This window comes from Stigmatopora argus, chromosome 9, assembly GCF_051989625.1.
Source record: "Stigmatopora argus isolate UIUO_Sarg chromosome 9, RoL_Sarg_1.0, whole genome shotgun sequence".
Classification (NCBI taxonomy): Eukaryota; Metazoa; Chordata; class Actinopteri; order Syngnathiformes; family Syngnathidae; genus Stigmatopora; species Stigmatopora argus.
This window is the reverse complement of record NC_135395.1, coordinates 1960145-1979993: the sequence shown is the minus strand read 5'-3', so window position 1 is coordinate 1979993 and position 19849 is coordinate 1960145. Positions and strand designations below refer to the sequence as shown.

The 19849-nt window shown below is 37.7% G+C and overlaps 1 long non-coding RNA gene across 1 annotated transcript in view; it reads right to left on the bottom strand.

Annotated features, from left to right (window-relative positions):
• The window catches only part of LOC144082955 (uncharacterized), a 32547-nt gene that overhangs the window by 1756 nt on the left and 10942 nt on the right, over positions 1–19849 (bottom strand). Inside the window, exon 2 of the long non-coding RNA XR_013303413.1 lies at positions 6521–6600. This is a non-coding gene — a long non-coding RNA (uncharacterized LOC144082955). The remainder of the gene's footprint in view (positions 1–6520; positions 6601–19849) is intronic.

Here is a 19849-nt window from a genome sequence, read left to right as displayed (position 1 = left end):
TGAAAACATCCAGTCAGTGTCAATTACACAGTAGCAGGTGGGCAGGTACACTCTTGACTGTTGGAAGGAGTAGAATTAGTGCAAGCAGCTAATGCCAGGAAGAACATCTGAGGTGGGAAACAGATGTTAAGTATTTTGTCACAATTACTCCATAATGAATTTTAGAGCATTTTCTTTAACAAGGTTTTTGAAACTTATCCATACTAAAGCCATTAGTGGTCATACATTTTGTCGGGTATCGTTTCAATTATTGGTTTGACTGATGCATGTTGGGTAGAAAAAGTTTTAGTATGACTAAAAAAAAATGCTTTGCAGTTTGTAGTTGTTTTTAAAGGAAATGGTGCCTAAAGATTTAATCAAAAGGAATTGTTAAAACAGAAAGGCATAGTTCCTATTCTTCAAAACAGAACTGTAAGGAAGGGGTAGATTGACTTTGTCAAGGGCCATTGGTAGTCTGTTGGGTCTTTCATAACACAAAGCCAAGCAATACTGTATTTAGCTCAATTTTCTTCAGTTTGCAGTGGTTGATTTTCCACTCCATTATTTCAGTAGTCTCAGGGAGCTGTGAAAACCATGTGAAACACTAACAAAAATGGAAATGTGGGTCATCTAATAATGCAGCTTCTGGAAGAAAGCAATCGGTTGGGGAGTTTTTGCAAGCTTAAAGATAGTCATTGTTAGACATTGATTGAAAATAATGTGATAAAACCCTCATCATCAATTTGCTTGACGAGCAGAGTTCAATTGTTCAGCAATGGGAATTGTTCTTTCACATTGAAGAATCAGTAAATTTGGTTAGCCCATCTAATTAAAACATCCGACCACTGGACGAGTACCAAATTAGAGACAAGGGGAGAAAAAAAAAGCAAACACTGGCATTTGCTGGCATTAAACAAAAAAGAAAATCACAAAATAAGTGTATTTTGTTTCTATTTTCATCAACTGTTCATAACTCACATGTAAACACACCAAAATTAATTAAAATTAATGGGCCACAGACCTTTAGGACCACACTCATTTGATGAGTGCCCATTAATTGACACAGTGGTGTTTAATGCCTGGTCATACAGAGGAAGACCCCTTAAGATGTGGCTATGAATTTAAAGAGATAATTTTGAGGTGAATTACATAACAGTGGAACATTTTTCTGTCACGAGGAAATCTAGTGTGATGCAAGTAATAAAAGAAGACAGCTGACCTGAGGCTGAGGAAGAGCGAAATTGAAGTGTTGACATTACAGTATTACGACTGGGACAGCTCTCGCAAACGGAGGTATCCTGGGATCATTCATCACCCCAAATGACTACAATTTAATCGGTGCATTGATATGTGGGTACGTCTGGGGAAAATCAACAATAGTGTAAATATTTTGATAATGTTATGTTCCTTAGGTGCCCTAGTCTAGGGTGTAGTCTGCCTTTCCCCGAAGACGGCTAGGTTAGGTTTCAGCAACCTCCGCAACCCTTTCGAGAGGATGGGCGGCTCGAGGATGGGCGGTATGGAAGATGAATGAATGAATGAATATGGTCCTTAGGTTAAAAAGGACCTACATTTCAGGTATGGGGAAAATGTGTGGATAAACACCACTTGTCTTTTAAATGTTCTTTATTTCATTCAGACGTAGAGATTAAAAGACTATAGCATTGCAGCTACTCATAATATATTATATGACCATCATATATATTCATGACATCTTTAAGTGCACTTACATGAAGCAATTCCACTTGTTCATAAAACCATATTTTTCGGACTATAAGTTACACTTGAGTTTAAGTCGCACCAGCCAAAGAATACACAATGAAGAGCGGAAAAATGACCCGTTCATCATTTCGTAATTTCACTGAATTTTTGGAGTATTTAATCATTTAAGGTTATTGTGAGACTGTTTGGTATGTGTTGCCGTTTGATGTTGTAGTGGATCACTCGCCTGACTTCAGGGCGGGAGGGCAGGCACGGGCGGCAGTATGATTGTGAGTGAGAATGGCTGACAGGCGACCAGTCTAGGGTGTATTCTGCCTTTCGCCCCAAGTCAGCCTCAACCCTTACGAGGACGCGCGGTATGGAAGATGAATGTTCAGTATGCATTTTAGGTTCTATCATACCACTATTGATTAAAATCTTTAACACTGGCACAGTTTTCAACATTATGCCCTGCAATAAAATGTAATTATCTTTTATATATTGTTGCAGTTAATTTCTAAAAGACTATTGTAGGATCATCACATTTTATGTTCCCTTGTGTGATTGTCAAGTGTTATGTTCTGGGATGCCCTATGTAGGCTGTAATGCACTATTGATTTGAATGAGTCTGTTTTCCCCCTTGCTTTTCCCATAAAGAAACATCATGAAATAGCAAATGAAACATAGCTCGACTTGATTTGTTTTTCCTTTCCTTCTTTGTTTTCTTTTTTTCTTTGCCACTTCTGGTAGTGAGAGGAAAATATTTGAATTTCTTCATTTTTAGGATGAAGAAACAGCATGTTAAATTGCCTTTGTCTCACAAGCTGATAGCTTGGGGCTCTTAGAAAAATCCTTGACGAGCGCTCAGGACGAGAGCTGTCACTACTAAGCCAAACACACCCACTCTGATCTACCATTCCCTCAGGGTTAAGAGATGCATGAAAAAGGTTAAGCCTGTGATAATAACCTACAAGGGTGAGGTAGTTAAGCAAAGTAATAACCACAGAATGCTGGGACGCATATTTTATGTTGTCATGATACCTAAATTGCAATTGTGTAAGTGTATTTGCTTATTTTGAGGAATCTTGTACCCGTGTCTCGCAAATTGTTCTGGGGCGAAAGGCTACCACACCCTAGACTGGTCGCCCGTTAGACGTAGGGCACGTAGAGACAGACAACACTTCGCCCAATCAGAGAACCACCAAATGGAAATCAATCCTGCCCTTGCCCGCATCGAAGTCAAGCGAATGAACCCCTACACCAAGGGTGTCAGACTCGGGTTGGTTCACGGGCCACGTTTACGTCAACTCGATTTCATGTGGGGCAGACCATTTTAGATATAATATTTAGATTTTTTTATAAATGGATTAAAAGAACTGGATTAAAAGCCCTGAATATTCAGTTTTTATAGAAAAAAATATTTTAGCTTTTTTTTATATATTTTTAGATTTTACTAAATGATTTTTGAACTAAAAACACAAAAAAAATGATTAAAAAATTACAATTATTGATTTAAAAGGGGGAAAATCAGGAAATTTAATATACATCTATACTCTTCATTTTAACTTGATCCTAAAACTGAAAGTCGGCACTCATAATTTACTTTCCCGGGCCGCACAAAATGATGCGGCGGGCCAGATTTGGCCCCCGGGCCGCCACTTTGACACATGTGCCCCACACCATTAGGTGACTTTATTTATTTATTTTTGGCTGTCCGCATAAATATTTCCAGTTCAACCAAACAAACAAAAAACTACATCAGTATTAAACCTACACCGTCTTGTTTTCCCATGTTTTCTTCCAAGAAATGGGGGCACATCAATAGCTGACGCAGCAGGCTCTCTGCCCTTTCCCTGTGTACGTGTCGGTTATTACTATTCTTCCTTGTGAGTTTTAATGGAAATGACATTTCGTTGTTCTATACTTTTTACATGTGCTATGACAATAAAGGCATCGTTCCTGCATGCGGGGGGTCATCGTTAGCTACGTGAACACAGTTTGCCACACCACGTCGTTACCTGCCACTGGATGTTTTGTCTCTATTCGCTGCCCTCAGTTTGATAAGAAGGGATTATTTCATGCGTGCAGTTGATATCATTTTTAAGTGGCTGTATTGAGAGCTGCAAATGGAACAACATGCAGTTTTTGTTAGGATCCAGCTGAATGATGAAGAATTTTAATTCCAGCATATTTACAATGATGCTTTGGGCTGACACATTGATTAATGTGCAACGTCCTAATCAAATCAACAAAAAATAAAATTGTATGTTTCTTGCACTGTTTTTCAGCATGCACCCTAAAAACTACCTAATGTTTTAGAAACAAATAATTGAAATAAATGTACAATGTCTTTAAGAATGTAAGGCATGTTTAAATGAGTCAAATTGATCCATGCTGAGGCTTCCCCAGGAGCACAGCCAGTACAATATCTGATAGCGTCTCTGAATTGGCTTGTCCTCAGTATGACAGCAGGCAAAACACCCAGAGCAGAGAAACAAAGAAGTGTCTTGAAGCAATTTTAACAACTTTTCGTTCCTTTCCCACTTATCTCATCTAACTGAGCTTTCATCCTTTGGAGTCAATCTCAACAATGCGTTTTTTTTGTAATTTTTTACTGGAAGCTAATACTCTCAACTTTGCATGGAAGTCTAATGTGAAGCCACATAGACCTTGCAAATTTTGTAGCCTTGTCAAAAACAGATGCATTTGGAACTATGGTGCAATGTTTGTTGCAGTGTCCCAGAACAACCTCGAATTCTACTTCTGTGCGACTGCTGATCCCATACCAAGTGTTTGGCTCCATCAACGAATCATGAACCATCTGCCCTGCTGAGTCTGAACATGGCAAGAGGGATGCCTTTCTTTTTATCCCATATTAATGAGGCATTGTGTGCTTGCCAAGGTATTACACCAATCCAAACGAAAACTGTAATATGCAAATGTTGCTTTCGTCTGTGAAATGTGAGCCGTAGAGCTGCATAAACACAAAGGTTACATTTACCAACTTGCTATGAAGCCAAAATATTTGCACTCGAGTTATGAAAAACAAAAAAATTGGGTAGTTATGGTCTTTGAACTTTTTGCATGGGTAATTTTAAGGTGGGACTCCATTCTCATTATCCTTGTGGTTTCACCCAGTGTTGTGACATTCAAGATTGGTCTTGTTCTCCACACTCAAGATGAAATATTAAGAGTCTTTGTCTCGTCTCGTTCTCAAGTGCCAACAGTTTTGGTTTTGTCTTGAACTGCTGAGACAGCCCTGAATTGGTTGCCAGCCAATGGCAGGGTACGAGGAGAATGCCAACCATTCACGTACAAACTCGCACCTTAGGGAAATTTACTGTGTTCAACCTGGATAAAACCCACATAGCCACACGGGAAACATGCAAACGTCAAACAAGAAAGTGATAAAATTACAATCTCAGAACTGTAAGATGGACGTGCTGTACCGAGCTGCTCGATCTACTATTGTTAAACTTTATTACATTTGGTTATAAAAAGGAGCACAATAAATTAAATTCTTATGTAACTATCCTTCCACCATGCAGATGCAAATTCATTCAACCTTCAAAAGAGAAAAAGACAAATGTCTACAGTAATCGACTTTATGATTAGAATCCCGCTCTCAAATCTCAAAAGTCCAATTGCCCATTGATATTTTGAACGCGCTACTAAGTTTCTAGTTAAAAATTTACCTGAAATTTGCAAGTTATAAATTTCCCCCAGTGGAGGGCAAAGGACTTTGACATCAAATTATACTACCTAGTACTAGTAGTTTAAGGTGTTAAGATTGAAAATTTAAAAAAAATCCTGTAAAGAAAATATTGAGGAAGCTTGAGCAATGGCACCTCCAGAGGGAAGTACTTAGAGTGTAGGTACATAAATAAACACACACAAACCCATTTTCATGAGCCTCTAAAGAAAGAAATAGTGAGCTTGCTGAAAAGAGATTACAGCCCTCAACAGTTGCCATGGTATTACTGATGATTGATGTGATTAATAAAATTGTTTTCATGGCACCCCCCTTGCCTCTGAATGTAGTTTAAAAGACAGAGATGAAAATAGAATGAAAAATAGACTAGCGATTGCCATGTGTGGAGCTTCGCCACAAATGCCAGACATGGTGGCATTTCGCTCACATTCATTCCAGGGAACTACTGAGATATTATAAAAAATCCATTGGCTGTTAAGAAAAACAGAAAAAACAACATACTCTGGCCCAAATGTCATACCTTTGAAAACAGAAAATAAAAAAATAAATGAGATTTAAGCTAAAGCCTTGCAATCTAGGTGTTAATGGTTGTATGTGCAATCATTGATTGACTGGGTCTGTGCCCACGTCATAACACAAAGTTTTACTTCACTGCGCAGGGTGAAATGGAAGAGCTTTTCTATTTGTTCAAGATATACTTTGACATTTCAAATATGATAGACTCCCACTTTGGTTTCATTTGATCCATTTTTAAACTGTTGTGCAGATCCACTTTTCAATAATACTTTCTACAGTATAAGCAGTTATTGCAGCACTTAAATCAATAGGGATTTTCGTCATTTTATTGAACAGAGAATGCCATTACGGTTCTGAAATGGCAACATGTAATGTCACTTGAAGAAAATTACCTATAGGTCAACTCACACCTGAAAAACAATTCAGTAAGTAATGGGAAGATAGCGCAATGTTTGGTCAGGGTGGAAAAGTTAGTTTTGGATCCAATGAACCATTGCAGTGTCCTTAAGGTTAAGACTATAGAACTGTGAATGGATATACGATGTGGGAAAGCACAACATAGTGTTTATCACACATTCTGTACGATTTGTTAAGACTTGAGCATTGATTTACCTGGCTTCTAGGGACTGTCCTGTAGCTTTTCCTATTCTGTGGACAGTTTCCTTCAGCAGACAGGCAGTCATTGAGTTCTCCTGCAAGAGGTTTTGATAAACTTTAGAATTCATCTTTCTGTTTTTGATAGCAATCAGGCCCCGAGGTAGAGAAACTGTCTCAAGCAATGATGTCATCTCTACCATACTTCACAGTTTGGTAGAGGTTTGAATGTTGGTATGCCATGCCTTTTTCCCCACACATTGCATGTATTCCTTCCCAACCACAGAATTTGTTTTTGTTTATTCATTTGAAAGAGGTTTTGGTTGGATCATCTAGCTGCATTTTGAACTTTAGTAGCTTCTTCCTTCTTGCCCTACATTTTAGTAGAACTATAGTTGTATCTATCTTAGTAAATACGGTATTTTATGTCATAGATTTGCATAAATCTTCATTCTCCACTTAAGAATTTATCATCTACTAACATTTAATGACCAATTTATGCAGAAACATAGAACAAAGGTTTGCTTACTTTCTATGTTAATCTGCTTTTCGACTCGGATCGCATCCAGCAGATAGTAGAATTTGATTAGCGTTGAACTATATATATATCTCTGGGTTTTATTTGAAAAGTTACAACACCAGGGCATATTATTGAACTCCACCCCTAAAGTTGCCGCACTATCTACTGCAAAAATTCATTCATCTATTCAATTTTTTAACCGAACAGGTTATCCTCACAAGGATCGCGGGGGGTACTGGAGCCTATTCCAGCTAACTACGAGCACCGGGCACCAGAGAAAATCCATGCACACAGTGAGGACCCACCTGAGATCGAAGCTTCGAGGTCGAAACTACTCAGCCGCCGGCCCGCCATTATTGCAATTTTTTAAAACGTTTTAGCTAGTTGAGATGCATTGCAAATTGCAACCTCTCCCTGTGTGACCAAATCTATGAAGTATCTTCTGTGTGGCATAGTCTCAGATATCTTCCACTCAATCCAAGCTTTTGAAGACAGCCCATTACCGTCTTGCTGCTATAACAGAATTCAAGCATGTTTCTACTTGAATAAGTGATCAAGAGACTTGAAGTCAACACCTTGAAAGAATACTTAGTATACTATAGGAGACCTAAAAGCAAGGTAATTGTTGGGATGGGGACAAGGCACTAAAGAAATGGCCAATCACAGCAACTCAAGCTCAGCACTCTTTAGTGAAGGGAGGCTGAACATACAATAGATCATACACTCCAATGCTGCATGAAGTTGCCACTGAGCTGAAGTAACCATGGCAACAGGCTGCTGGTAGACTGTCGGGAGAGTGTCAGCTGGAGCTGGAGTCAGTAGGCCTCCAGCTTATAAACACTGAAATATATTAGTTTACAGCAAAGCCATAAACCTCATGCTTGCATGTAGCTTGACGACTATTGATGTCGCAGGAAGTTAAAAGTAAGAGTGTGGTGGGATGTGCACACTCAAGTTTTTAGGCAGGGAACCAACTAAATGGTCTACATCAAAGCACTTTTGTGAGTGGATCCACTTTCAGCCAGTGCCGGTGGCAGTGCGCAATGCAAAAATATGCAGAGCGCATCAAACAGACGAGGGCAAGGCAAGGGTGGGATGATGGAGATAAAGCGCCCTCTGATTATTTTGCGATCACTGCAAATGGCTGCACCAGGGAGCAGGTGATCAACCTTTCAGATTAATTATCTCATTAGGAGATGCAAATGTCACTGCCTTAATGTTTTTAACAGGCTAAGAGGCAATAGAAAACGCTAAGTTTAAGGGTTTCACATTTAATAGACAAGAGGATGGAAGCCTGGCCTGCTACAAAAAGAAAAGGCAGGAGGGAAAGAGAGCGAATGAATCGATACAAATAACTATAGAGAAAGTTTGAAAAGCTTGATGACTAACACCAATGCGGGAACCAAACAAGAATAAATAAGTATGAAATAGGAAATAACTAATCCTTGAAAATGCTTTTAGCTGTGTTTCGGGGGTTAGATTCTTGGAGTGAGCAGAAACAAGCTAGCCTAGACCAAAATGTGGGGGTGGTTAATACTGGCGGAAAGATTATTTACTAAAGTATCATGTCATGAAATAATCATGAGGAATCATTTTCATGGCCCCATTATTCCACCTATCCAAGTAGGACATGGTTCTCTCTCTCTTCTCCACACCAAATACTGATTATACCTTGGGGACTTTATGCATCCTCCTAAAGGTAAAACAAATGCATTGGCATAAGTACATCAGTAGTTGATCTCCACACACTTCTAATAGATGAAATTGCCTTGGTAATAGTCCTTGACACAAAAAAAGTGATATATCTGTTAAGGCTTAAGACTGGTGTTACATCTTTTTTACAACATGAGTATTGCCCATCCCTCTTGCTCCTTTGGTTGGTGCTTTTATAAGTGATTCCATCTCATTTTTGGAAACTACAATAAGTACTGATAATGTCCATGCTAATTAAATAGAATCTGAACCTGGGGAGATTTGTTATTGTGTCATTTTTTGGACTCAGATAATTAAAATCCTGCAGGACAGGCCAATGTCAAATTATTCTTATTCACTATGCACAACTGTATTTGCCATATACGAATTCTAAAGAATTCATCTATGTTTATGATTAATTATTAAGGCATGAATAACAGCAGGACCTGTGCTACTGTTGCATATTATAAAAGCCAGCACTTAAGTATCCAACAATGAGACCATAATAACTAGTGACAAAAAATAAATGGTATGAATTTCCTCAAACAGCGTCCCATTGTTTTTTTAATTGAAAAAGAGGGCCTTGTAATGAAATAAAGTCCATAAACAGCAGTGCATGCTCACACATTTACAATAAACCCTGGAATTGAGACATCAAGATGAGTATTGTTTAAGAATGACTCTCTCCTTACATTTGGATTGATATAAAAAAAACATTCGTGCATCAATCTGTTTGTCGCTTCACTCACATTTGTCTATTTGATTAAATATTGCATAAAAAATGTGGGCTTATTAATCAAGAACAAGTCAAAATATCACTCTACAAAACCTAATGACTGTTTTAAACATGACTAATTGAGGTATGTTTAATGATTTCCCATTCTATGAATATGATTAGGCCATATTAATGTCAAATTAACTTTCACTTGAACTTTTAGGTCACTTCTGCTATGAGACGAAGAAGCACTATCTCTAATTAAAAATCAATGCGCTTTGAGCAATCGCTATAATAAATAATTTGCATATAATCTTGCACCAACATCAAATCTGCACAGCTCATCTATGATGGATGATCACAGTGGTAAGGTTGCATATTCCAGGAAAAAAATGCTGCTGATAGCCAAGTCATTCAAAGGAGATGCGAGGGACCTCAGCAATGGGGAATGTAAGTGAATCCCTAGCCTTGAGCATAAACAATTATCTAACACACAGATACTACATACTAAAGAGGTTAATGACAAGGAGATATCAATTGTTAGGTAACAAATTAAAATGGCCCGATTTGACTAAGCAATTAATTTACCCAATAATGCCACCAGTTGTAAATTTGACCAATCCTCTTGTCATTTTTCCCCATAAGTGCTGCAGATTGTTTTTGGTTAGGTTGGCTTTCAGTTTCCATTCATTCATTTTCCGTACTGCTTATCCTCCACAAGGGTCGTGCGGGGTGCTGGAGCCAAACAACCATTCATACTCAAATCTAGGGGGAATTTAGTGTTCAACCAGCCTACCATGCATGCTTGGGACGTGGGATGAAACTAGAGTACCCAGAGAAAAGCCACACAGGACGGTCAGAACCCATCTGGGATTGAATCGTCGATCTCTGAACTGTGAGGCGGATGTGCTAACCACTCGGTCACCTGGACCCCCGTTTCAAGTTCTGTATTTGTCCTTTTTTTACGTTACTACCTTATTAAATGATATATATCATATAGATATATATGTCATTCAATTGAGTACACACAACATTTTTTACATATGTATAGTTTTGACATGCACTGCTACTGCCTATCGTCTCAATCGCATTGACAGTTGAATTTCCCCACTTTTTATTTTTCGATTCTTTTCCCCCATCTGCCACACCTTGAGTCGTTAAATTTAAAATGAACCAGAATAATCCAAACCTGACATATCACACATAGTAGCCTTCTTTCATCCAAGTAATGAACTTCCTTGATTGTTTTAATTGCTTAAACTTAGTCTTGATGTTTTTAAATTCCTATTTGACTATACTAATTGTATTTCCCTCATTTTCTGCTCTAAGCAGTTTGTACTGCAAGCATTTTTTGTAAATTCTTCTTATAACCTCCGTATAGACTAACCCCTGAGGAGCAGTGCTCCCTCTCCCCAAATATCAATCACTAGAAGGAGATTGCGCCATTAAAAAGGTTTTAATGAGCTTAATCATTGAGGTGGGAGATGAATTTTGGACTCATTTAAACATGTTGTTTAGTACTGACATTACATTAGTTTGTATGTGACGTGACCCTTTTAAAACTTTACAGAAAAAGTTTTGGTTTGTAGCTAAAGTGGTGACTGTGTTATTTGTTATAGTTTTTTAATGTTGTCATTTAATTTAAATCAAAATGAAGATTTTGGATGAAATTGAGAATATTTATGTTTAGCTAAATGAACATGTTGAGGGATTTTTAGTTAATTTTCTTCTTCTCATATATATATTGATGTATTCGCTCTACTTTTACAACCATTACAGGATGAACCACAAACAAAAACAAAACAAAAAAATCTACAAATTTTGTCATGTCATAGAGTTATATTCATCCTAAATTATGAAAACTTTATAGTTTGAGTTAGGTCTACTTAAAATCTTTAGTTAGCAAGAACAATTATTTTATTTTTTACAGAGTGGATAGTGAAGAGGCATCGGCTCCATTGATAGTAAGAAAAAAAAGAATGTTTGAAAAGAGGAAGATGGAGGCATCAAAGGAACTTTCCCAGGCTCATGGCAGCATAACGATGAGATGAGCCAGGACAAATCTGAGTCAGCCCTGAATATGAACAAAAAAAATGTTAACCCATGAAATATTTACACAAAAGTTTGGGAAATGCCACGACAGTGTTATTATCTGATCATTATTCGTTTTCATTCCATTTTGTTTTATGAACATTGTGTTACTTCATAATAATATTCAGTAATACTATATGGCATAGTGGTTAGCGTGTTGGCCTCACACTTCTGGGTTGAGAGTTCAATCCTAGGTGAGTCTCCCTGTGTGGAGATTGCATGTTCTCCCCGAGCTTGTGTGGCTTTTCTACGGTTTCCTCCAGCATCCCAAAAACATGCAAGGTAGTCTGGTTGAGCACTCTAAACTGTCCCTAGGTACGAGTCTGAGTGGTTGTCCTTCCCCACTCACACTGAAATTATTATTATTATTTTTTTTTAGATCAACAAAAGTAGTATTTTACCCGAAAGGGTTAAGGTACGATAGTGCTAGTCCATGTAGTGCTTGGAAGATTTCTAATGTAATTCAGATTAGCATGTATTAGCATGTAATTATTTGACAATCCTTCCAAAACCAAAGGCTTTTTTTTTCTTTTAGCAATTTGTGCTGCTCTGTTACTGTTATGTGTAATGGTGGACTTTCCTAATCCACCATGCAAAGATGAGTCTTCTTAGCTATATTCAACGAGGTCGTGATTTCTTTCACACGTTGTGGAAGCACACAAATACTTTCATACTTCAATAGGAACTACGATAGTAAAGAAAAGCAATGCTTGTAGATATTTTTTACAGTTCAAGGTCCATGGTCTTGGGCTAATCTTATTTAGTGCATAAGTGGCCTTTCTAGTGGCCGGGTGAAAAGGCATTCTTTCTTACATTAATTAACCTTTGGCTTTTTTGGGGGGAACAAGTACATGGAAGCCTTTCTCTTATTGCCTGTGATTGGCAAAAAAAAAATCTATTGTGGCTCATATGCTACATTTGCCACAACTCTGCGGGATCATGATCACTCAGAGAGATGTCAACAGGAGTTAATGAATATTGCCCTCCACGAAGCCGGGGTAATCTTGCCAACAAAAATGTCCCCTCATTTATAAAATCTGTCATAATACAAAGAGGGAAACGGACAGCATGCAGGGCTCAACCCACCACAGAGGGATTTTTCACGCTTTGATGCCTAAAGCTGTACTGCATTCTTTATTTATTTGTTGGTAAGTTTAAGTTTGGGGAGTTATTATTAGGGGGATTTGTTGGAGGAAAAGACAAAGAGTACAATGAGTGCCTTTTACTATTCGGTCCTGTTTTCTGCACTTCATTGTGTTCTCTCTCTCTCTCTACTTCACTCTGCTCATCATCTCCTCTCAGGTGTTAACAAGTAATTGGCTAACCGCTTTCATGTCTTTCATTTTGGGCCGGAAAATGTATTCTGGTTTGATTAGTTGGAAAATAATCTACTGTGTGACACTTTCATACAATTTTGAAAAGAACAAGACCTTAAAATTGGACTCTGGTGCAAAATTCAGCACTGCACTGGATTTTATGTCAGTATTTAAATTGATTATGATTTTACTTATGGCTACCTTTTCATTTCCAATGCAAATAAACAACTGATACAAAGTATATTTGCTCTAAAATGTTGTGCTTTGTTTCTCTTATATTGAAAATGTTTAGACAAAAAGCTATCTTAGAAAAATAGAGAGCCCAAACTTAATGTATTGCTGCATAATTTTAGCTTTGTTTACATCAGAACAGAATTTACTCAACAGAGGGAGGAACAAACTCCCTCTGACTCCTAATTGTAAGCCACCTATCAATGTTTTTTCTCCACTTTTAAAAAAAAATCTGATAGAAAAAATCTCATTTCATTAATTTATTGCCATGACACTTCAGATTTAATAGCATGCCATGATTCTACGTTTAATGGCTGATTTATTCTCCCGATTTTGGAGTATTCGGAACTGTGACGAGGCTTCTGTAACTGCTTCTGAGATTAGTGACATATCATTTTCTCCCAACTGAATTGCACATAGTCTAATTAATATAATGAAATAATGTGTCTTATTCGCCAGAATTTAATTTCATTGTTTATACTAAAGCTGCTACATAACCATTTATATTTTTAATCACATGATAATTATTTTATCATTTGTGAAATCTATAGTTAGGTGATCTTTTGGTTGTCTTTCCAATAATGATGTAAGAAGACGATTTTCACTCACGATTCAACTCACCATGTCTAATCCTCTTATTTTTAAATCTTTCTGTGAATGCATGTGCTTTCATCTTATTCTAAATGAGAGCAACAAAACTATGTTAGATTTAAGTAGCTGTCTGTTCAAAGTGGTTTCTGTCACTGTCAAATCTAAGAGAGAGTGATCAAAATTCAGTGGCTGTGGTGTCGACAGTATCCACCTGTCAGCCAGTGATCAGAGAAAAGTCTGTTTAATATCTTATGCAAATTCCCTGGTTTGGTTAGTTTGATTTAAAACATTCAAAAAAAATTAAAAAAGACACAAGTGACCTCTGTGTCCTGCTCTTAAAATGCATTTACTACTGGTGTCAGTTCAACGATCATCATTACAACTTTCTTTGTTCTGTTATCCTGGCTTCTTTCTGCTTTCTGCTACTTATTTTTTGGAACCATTCAGCAAATGCCTACGCTGTCATACACATGGGACTAGCTGTTAAAATACGCAGCAGAAGGAGCAACACCTCAATACCGCTGGAAATTTGGAGCTGAACAAAAGTGCCGGGAGAAGAAGCAATGCTTCTGACCAACCATTCCATCATGGGATAAGATGGAAGAGCTGTCGGCGCTTACCAGGCCGGAAACGGAGTCGAGGGCCTCTTCTCTGCTACTGTTGTCTTCAGCTCCAGACTACTGAGGAACTGTGCGGATAAGCTTGGAAGAGTGACTCTGAATATTCTCTACCTCGGTCCCAGTCTGCAGAAGTTCCCCATCTTGTGGAGGACTTCCTGTGTGTGGTTCCAGTTTTATCCAACTTTACAACGTCTTTTTCTTGAGTCTGTATCCGTTTTTGCTACTGCAACCAAGATGGCGCCGTTCAAAGTGGCAGCCGGTGGCGGTAGCTCTGTCACCTCTTGCTCGTTTTGTGTTTTTGCTGCTTTTCTGTCTTAATGATTTGATTTGATTTGGTGATTCTTAACGATACCATTTACTTTAATTTGCTTTGTACTTTGTGCTTTTGCTTTGTTGTTCTGTGGCCTTTGCAACTGTACTGTCTAACTTGTTTTTTTCTGTATCTGCATTCCCCCCTTCTTGCTACTGTCACAATGAAATTTCACCAATACGGGATGAATAAAGTTATCCAATCTAATCCCGCTTTATTCCAACTTGTTTGGTTGTCTCAGTTTGATTGATGGGCATGTATTGAGAAAAATATTGCAGCTACAGACAGTTTGAATATAGTCCTAAAATTGAGAAACAAAATATTCATATTAATGTATAGCAGAACACCCCCCCCCCCCCCCCCCCCCCCAAAGTCCTAACTAAATTATATCTACTCAGTCGTTTACTGCCAAACAATTCATTATTTCCACCAAGCAGAAAAGAACAAACAAGGTATGTCGCTTTTCTGCCTGTCGGCTGATTTGCATCATTGTAGTTAGGCAGTGGAATCACACACATTACACAAAATACATCCATTTCCCATTAAATCTTCTAAATTGGACACGTGTGTGCGGAGCATAAACCCTTCCATTAACAAATTGAAAATCTGTCAGTCAAAGTTTGTTTTCCTGTCTCCATTTTTCCAGAAAATAGTCAAACTACATAGACACACAGAATTAATGTAAAGTTTTGACTTTAAACTATGTCTAAACGAATACCCATTTATGCAATTTATATTTCCTCGGGTTTATTGTTCTACTTTAGGCGCTGTCCATTTTGTATGAAACAACAATACGGCTTCTAAAAGCTTATTGATTCAGCTTGTTTGTTGAGTAATGTAGAACAAACCTTTGGAAAATATCACTTGGAAAAAGTTCTGTAGATTTCAAGTGCATTGCCAATGAAAGTAAAGTGATATTTCTGATGGAAAACAGCTTGAGAGTAAGTGCACATTATATATAAAGTATCTATGTATATACTTGGCTTCAAATTCTCCTGATTACCCACCACAGAGAGAGGTACTATATATTCATTTTACCAAGACCTGCTGAACAGGATTCAATTCAAAATTTGCCGTGACTGATGTTCAGCAAAAGACTTGAAAAGTACATTTCTGAATATGCTTAACATACTTAACATGAAACTTTTTATAGCACATTGAAATTTTATTTGCAAAGTGCATCAGGAATAAAATGTATTATTATAATGTATGGAGGCGGAGAATATATATTCAGTTGTGTATGCCTATGTGTCTGCTTCCTTGTTTGTTTGTCTTTGTTGGTGTTCGTGAAGGAATAAATATATTTTTATTACATTTGCAGGCTGTTTGCAATATGAAACGGAAAAGGTGGTTAAATTTGGGGGGCTTGAGATCGAGTTCAAAGGGCCAAATTGAATTGTTGTTGACTTTAATCTCATTATTTCCATGAGAGTAAGGCAAACACACAAGAGCTACTGTTGGCCATGTCTCCCTTTCTTTTTTTGCTATAATGTTTTAAATTAAGACAATAAACACCAAAAACTCCATAAACATACTACCTAGATATTTCCCATACTTCTATTCCTCTTCCTAATTCTTGACTTGGGCTAGTACTTAAACTTAGAAGACCTTTTCATCTGAAGTGTCTCTCAAATCTTTGTTCCTTTCTCATTTTATTTCAAATGCAAACTCAGTGCAGATGTTACACTGCCACTGACTGATGTTACATTATTCAAATGGATCAACTAATTGACTCTTTACTGTGCACACAACACTGCAGTCCACATCAGTTTCTGAGATCTTTTTATGCTGAATCTCATTCAGCAATTTTGTCTATTAAATGATAATGCATACCAACCTCAAAGCCGTTTTAATGGTTAGAGATATTCCTCTGTTGTTGCACTTCTCCCGAAGCTAATAATAATAGAAGACAACATATTTGGATCTGAAAAACATAAATTCAAACAGTAGTTTTTTTTTCTTTTTAAGTAGGTCAATGGAAATCCAATTGGACATGATAAACTGTGTTTGTTTGGGGAAAAAAAAACTCAGTACCTCTGCATTCATATTTTAAGACTTTTCAAAAATTATATTTAAAACATTCGTTTCCAATTAAGGTCGAATTTTAAAATATTTAATTCACTGCCTATTAAGACTTCTCAAGCATCTGTGTGATCCTTATTGTGAACTTTTTAAAGAGGAATTTAACACAGAATATTTTGATAAAGCTCCATGACCTGAAAAATAAATAAATGTTTGTATTTTATTGAGGGAAATGATTATTTGACCCCCGAACAAAACATAATTTATTGCTGTGGTGAAACACTTGTTGGCAAGCAGAGCAGTCTTTTTGTTTTTAGTTGCTTACTAGGTTTACACACATTAAGACTTATTATATAGTCTACACCTCTGTGTAGATCTCCAGATTCTGGATGGACCCGATGGTGTAGGGGTCCACTCGCCTGACGTCAGTGCGGGCAAGCGTGGGATCGATTCCTGCTCGGTGGCGGTATGATTTTGAGTGTGAATGGTTGTCTGTCTCTCAGTGTGCTCTACAGCTGACTGGCGACCAGTCTATGGTGCAGTCTGGCTTTCGCCTGTAGTCAACTGATGCTCCAGTAACTCACCCTTGTGAGGATGCATGGTACGGATGATGAAAAAATGAATGTTTAAATTTCATCTTTTCTGGGAAATGGGTGCACAGACTAGCTCAATCAGTCAATATTTTCTCCTCAAGGATGTTGGAGCAGAAGGATTTTTCGTGAAGTATTCAAGAGGGGAAAGTAGTGACGTTTAGAATCCCCAGCTAGTGGAAAGCAGACTAAATCATTGCACAATCAAGAAAAAGCTGAATGAGAAGGCAGTGGGTGTACAGACTGCAGGTCTGTAGAGAAATGGAATAATCTCATGTCCTTGGGCTTTTCAAATGGTTTACACACCTTTTAGAGCGGGGTTAGAGTGAATTATTTTCCAATTTCCACTGCAGACAGTTCCATATTGTGTGTAGATAATGTCTTCTAAGGGGCAATGCCCCGTATCAGCTGGCAAGTTTTTAAGCAAGGATTTAGTCATTCTGTTGTTCGGGAAACTATACTGTTTGAATTAATGCCCTAATCTTTTTGTCACCTGTGAACTTGAATTTCAATGATCTCAGATGCCAGATTAAATTTGCCTTTATTTTCAAGAAGCTTTCGATCTTTAATCTCCTCAGGCAAATAGGTTGCATCATTCAAACAACCAGAATTCCTGAATCGCACTTGAACCAGACATTTTCTATTCTCTTTCCCTTTCAGTGGATTGTTAGATATTGCAGCACAGTGTATGTGCCTTTAGTGAGCTACAGCATGTTGTGTGGTAGGAGAGAAAACAATGGGGCTCGTTATCCTCCATTTAGGTTGTTCCCTAAATCAGTGTGGAGGCAGCTCTGGGCTATGTAATGAGCGCTGCTGAAATCACAGAGGACAGGCTGACGCTAAGTGTCTCACAAAGCAGGTGCCTCTTAGAGACAAAACACGCTATCTTCCGTGTCTCTGTTACGTTAATGAAAGCATCCCATAACACATAAACACATACCAAGGCCAATCACATAGTTCTACACGCGCAGGTGAAAAATTGACAATAATCTATCCACATTCCACGTAGAGCAAAAACACAGCAAAAGAAAGCAGTGTTTGAATGGCACATTGCTGTGAAATACAGTATCAATCTATTTTGCGCGTTTTGCGTTTTGTGCACATTTCTTGTATCTTGTTACATGGCCCTTAGCCTGGTGCTTTTTCTTGCCAAATAAATTGAATTGAATTGAATTGAATTTCAGAGTATTATTTTCCTAAAAATTCTATCATGGTACAAAATTATATATGCAATGACAAGCCCTATTTTTTTCTACTAATTTTTTTCTCCCTATTTCCAGTATATGAATATAAAATGTACAGAAGCATAATTGAATTTACATTATAATTTAAAACAACTATAAATTGCTATTACCAGTCATGGCTATGTCTGCTGACTGAGTCAAGAGAGACTAACTTACTGCTAATGACTCACTTGCACACATTGTTCTCTAAAATTAAATGTTTGAAGGTTGCCATTTTTAAATAATAAACACTTATTCAAACTTAACTCATGCATGAGTCATTGAAATGACAATTGCAGTTATTCTCAGCAGTCTTTCATTGTTCACGTTCAGCTAGGCAAACTGCTGCCAGTTGACTGCTTAAGAAAAAAATATGAATTATTACACTGGATGCCAATGACAGCAAGAGACCACCCAATCCAATCTGACTGGAAGGCTGGTAGCGATCAGTCAATAAATTGTATGTTTATTGACTGGTAACGGCAGTGACTTAGTTATAAAAAAATATGTATTTTTAAAAATCAGTGCACAGTAGATATAAATTGACAGCTTGACTAGAAAGAGAACCCTGATCATGATACACAAAATCTAACTATCGCACAATCAAATTAAGACAAATTGTACTGCGCGGAGGTACTACTTGCGTCCATTGGCGTGCTAAGAAGGAAAATCACAATTGGTGAGTTATATTTCATATGATGAGGAGAATATGTTTTCGCTGATGACAGTTTTAGCCAGCCTCCTTGCAACCTAAAGCTCACACAGTAAGGCAAAAAAACCTACTAATCATTCATAGAAAGCCCTCCATCTTTTCTGGTTCTGTGCTAACGAACCGAGGCACTCTGTGCAAGGCTTAGCCTGAGATCTGCTCACATTCTCTGCTATCTAAGCACTACAAATGCCCTACAATATGCTAGTGTAGCCACAGGGGAAATAAAGCTTCCAGACATGAGACTCCACCACTGAGCTCAAGTTGGGGGGAAGAGGGGCAGAGAGCATTTAACCATGCTTGCCTCCCTGTCCTCCTACGTCTTGTTAAAAAGCTGATGGTCACTTAAAGCAGAAGGGATCGCTACAACGATGAAATGTTAGACGCTCGGCTGAAGGGGCCTGCAAATGAACAGGTGGATAAACTGACAGCAGATGGTGGAACAGGATGACCTTAACCGAAAAATTCAAATAAAAAGGGGTGTGGGGGGAATCACTTCTACATCTAGCGTGATACATGCCATCTGTAGTCTGTCATCATTTAAAACATAAATTTCAAAACTATTTTTTAATAAAAGTACCTCTTAAAAAACATTTGGCTGTTCAAGTACCACAATCAAGGACTACAATGAAATCAGGTTGTTCAGAAGTATGGTATGTGTTATATACTGTTCAGGTAGCTTATGTGTAAACCAACTACTTCTTCAGTGTGATCACT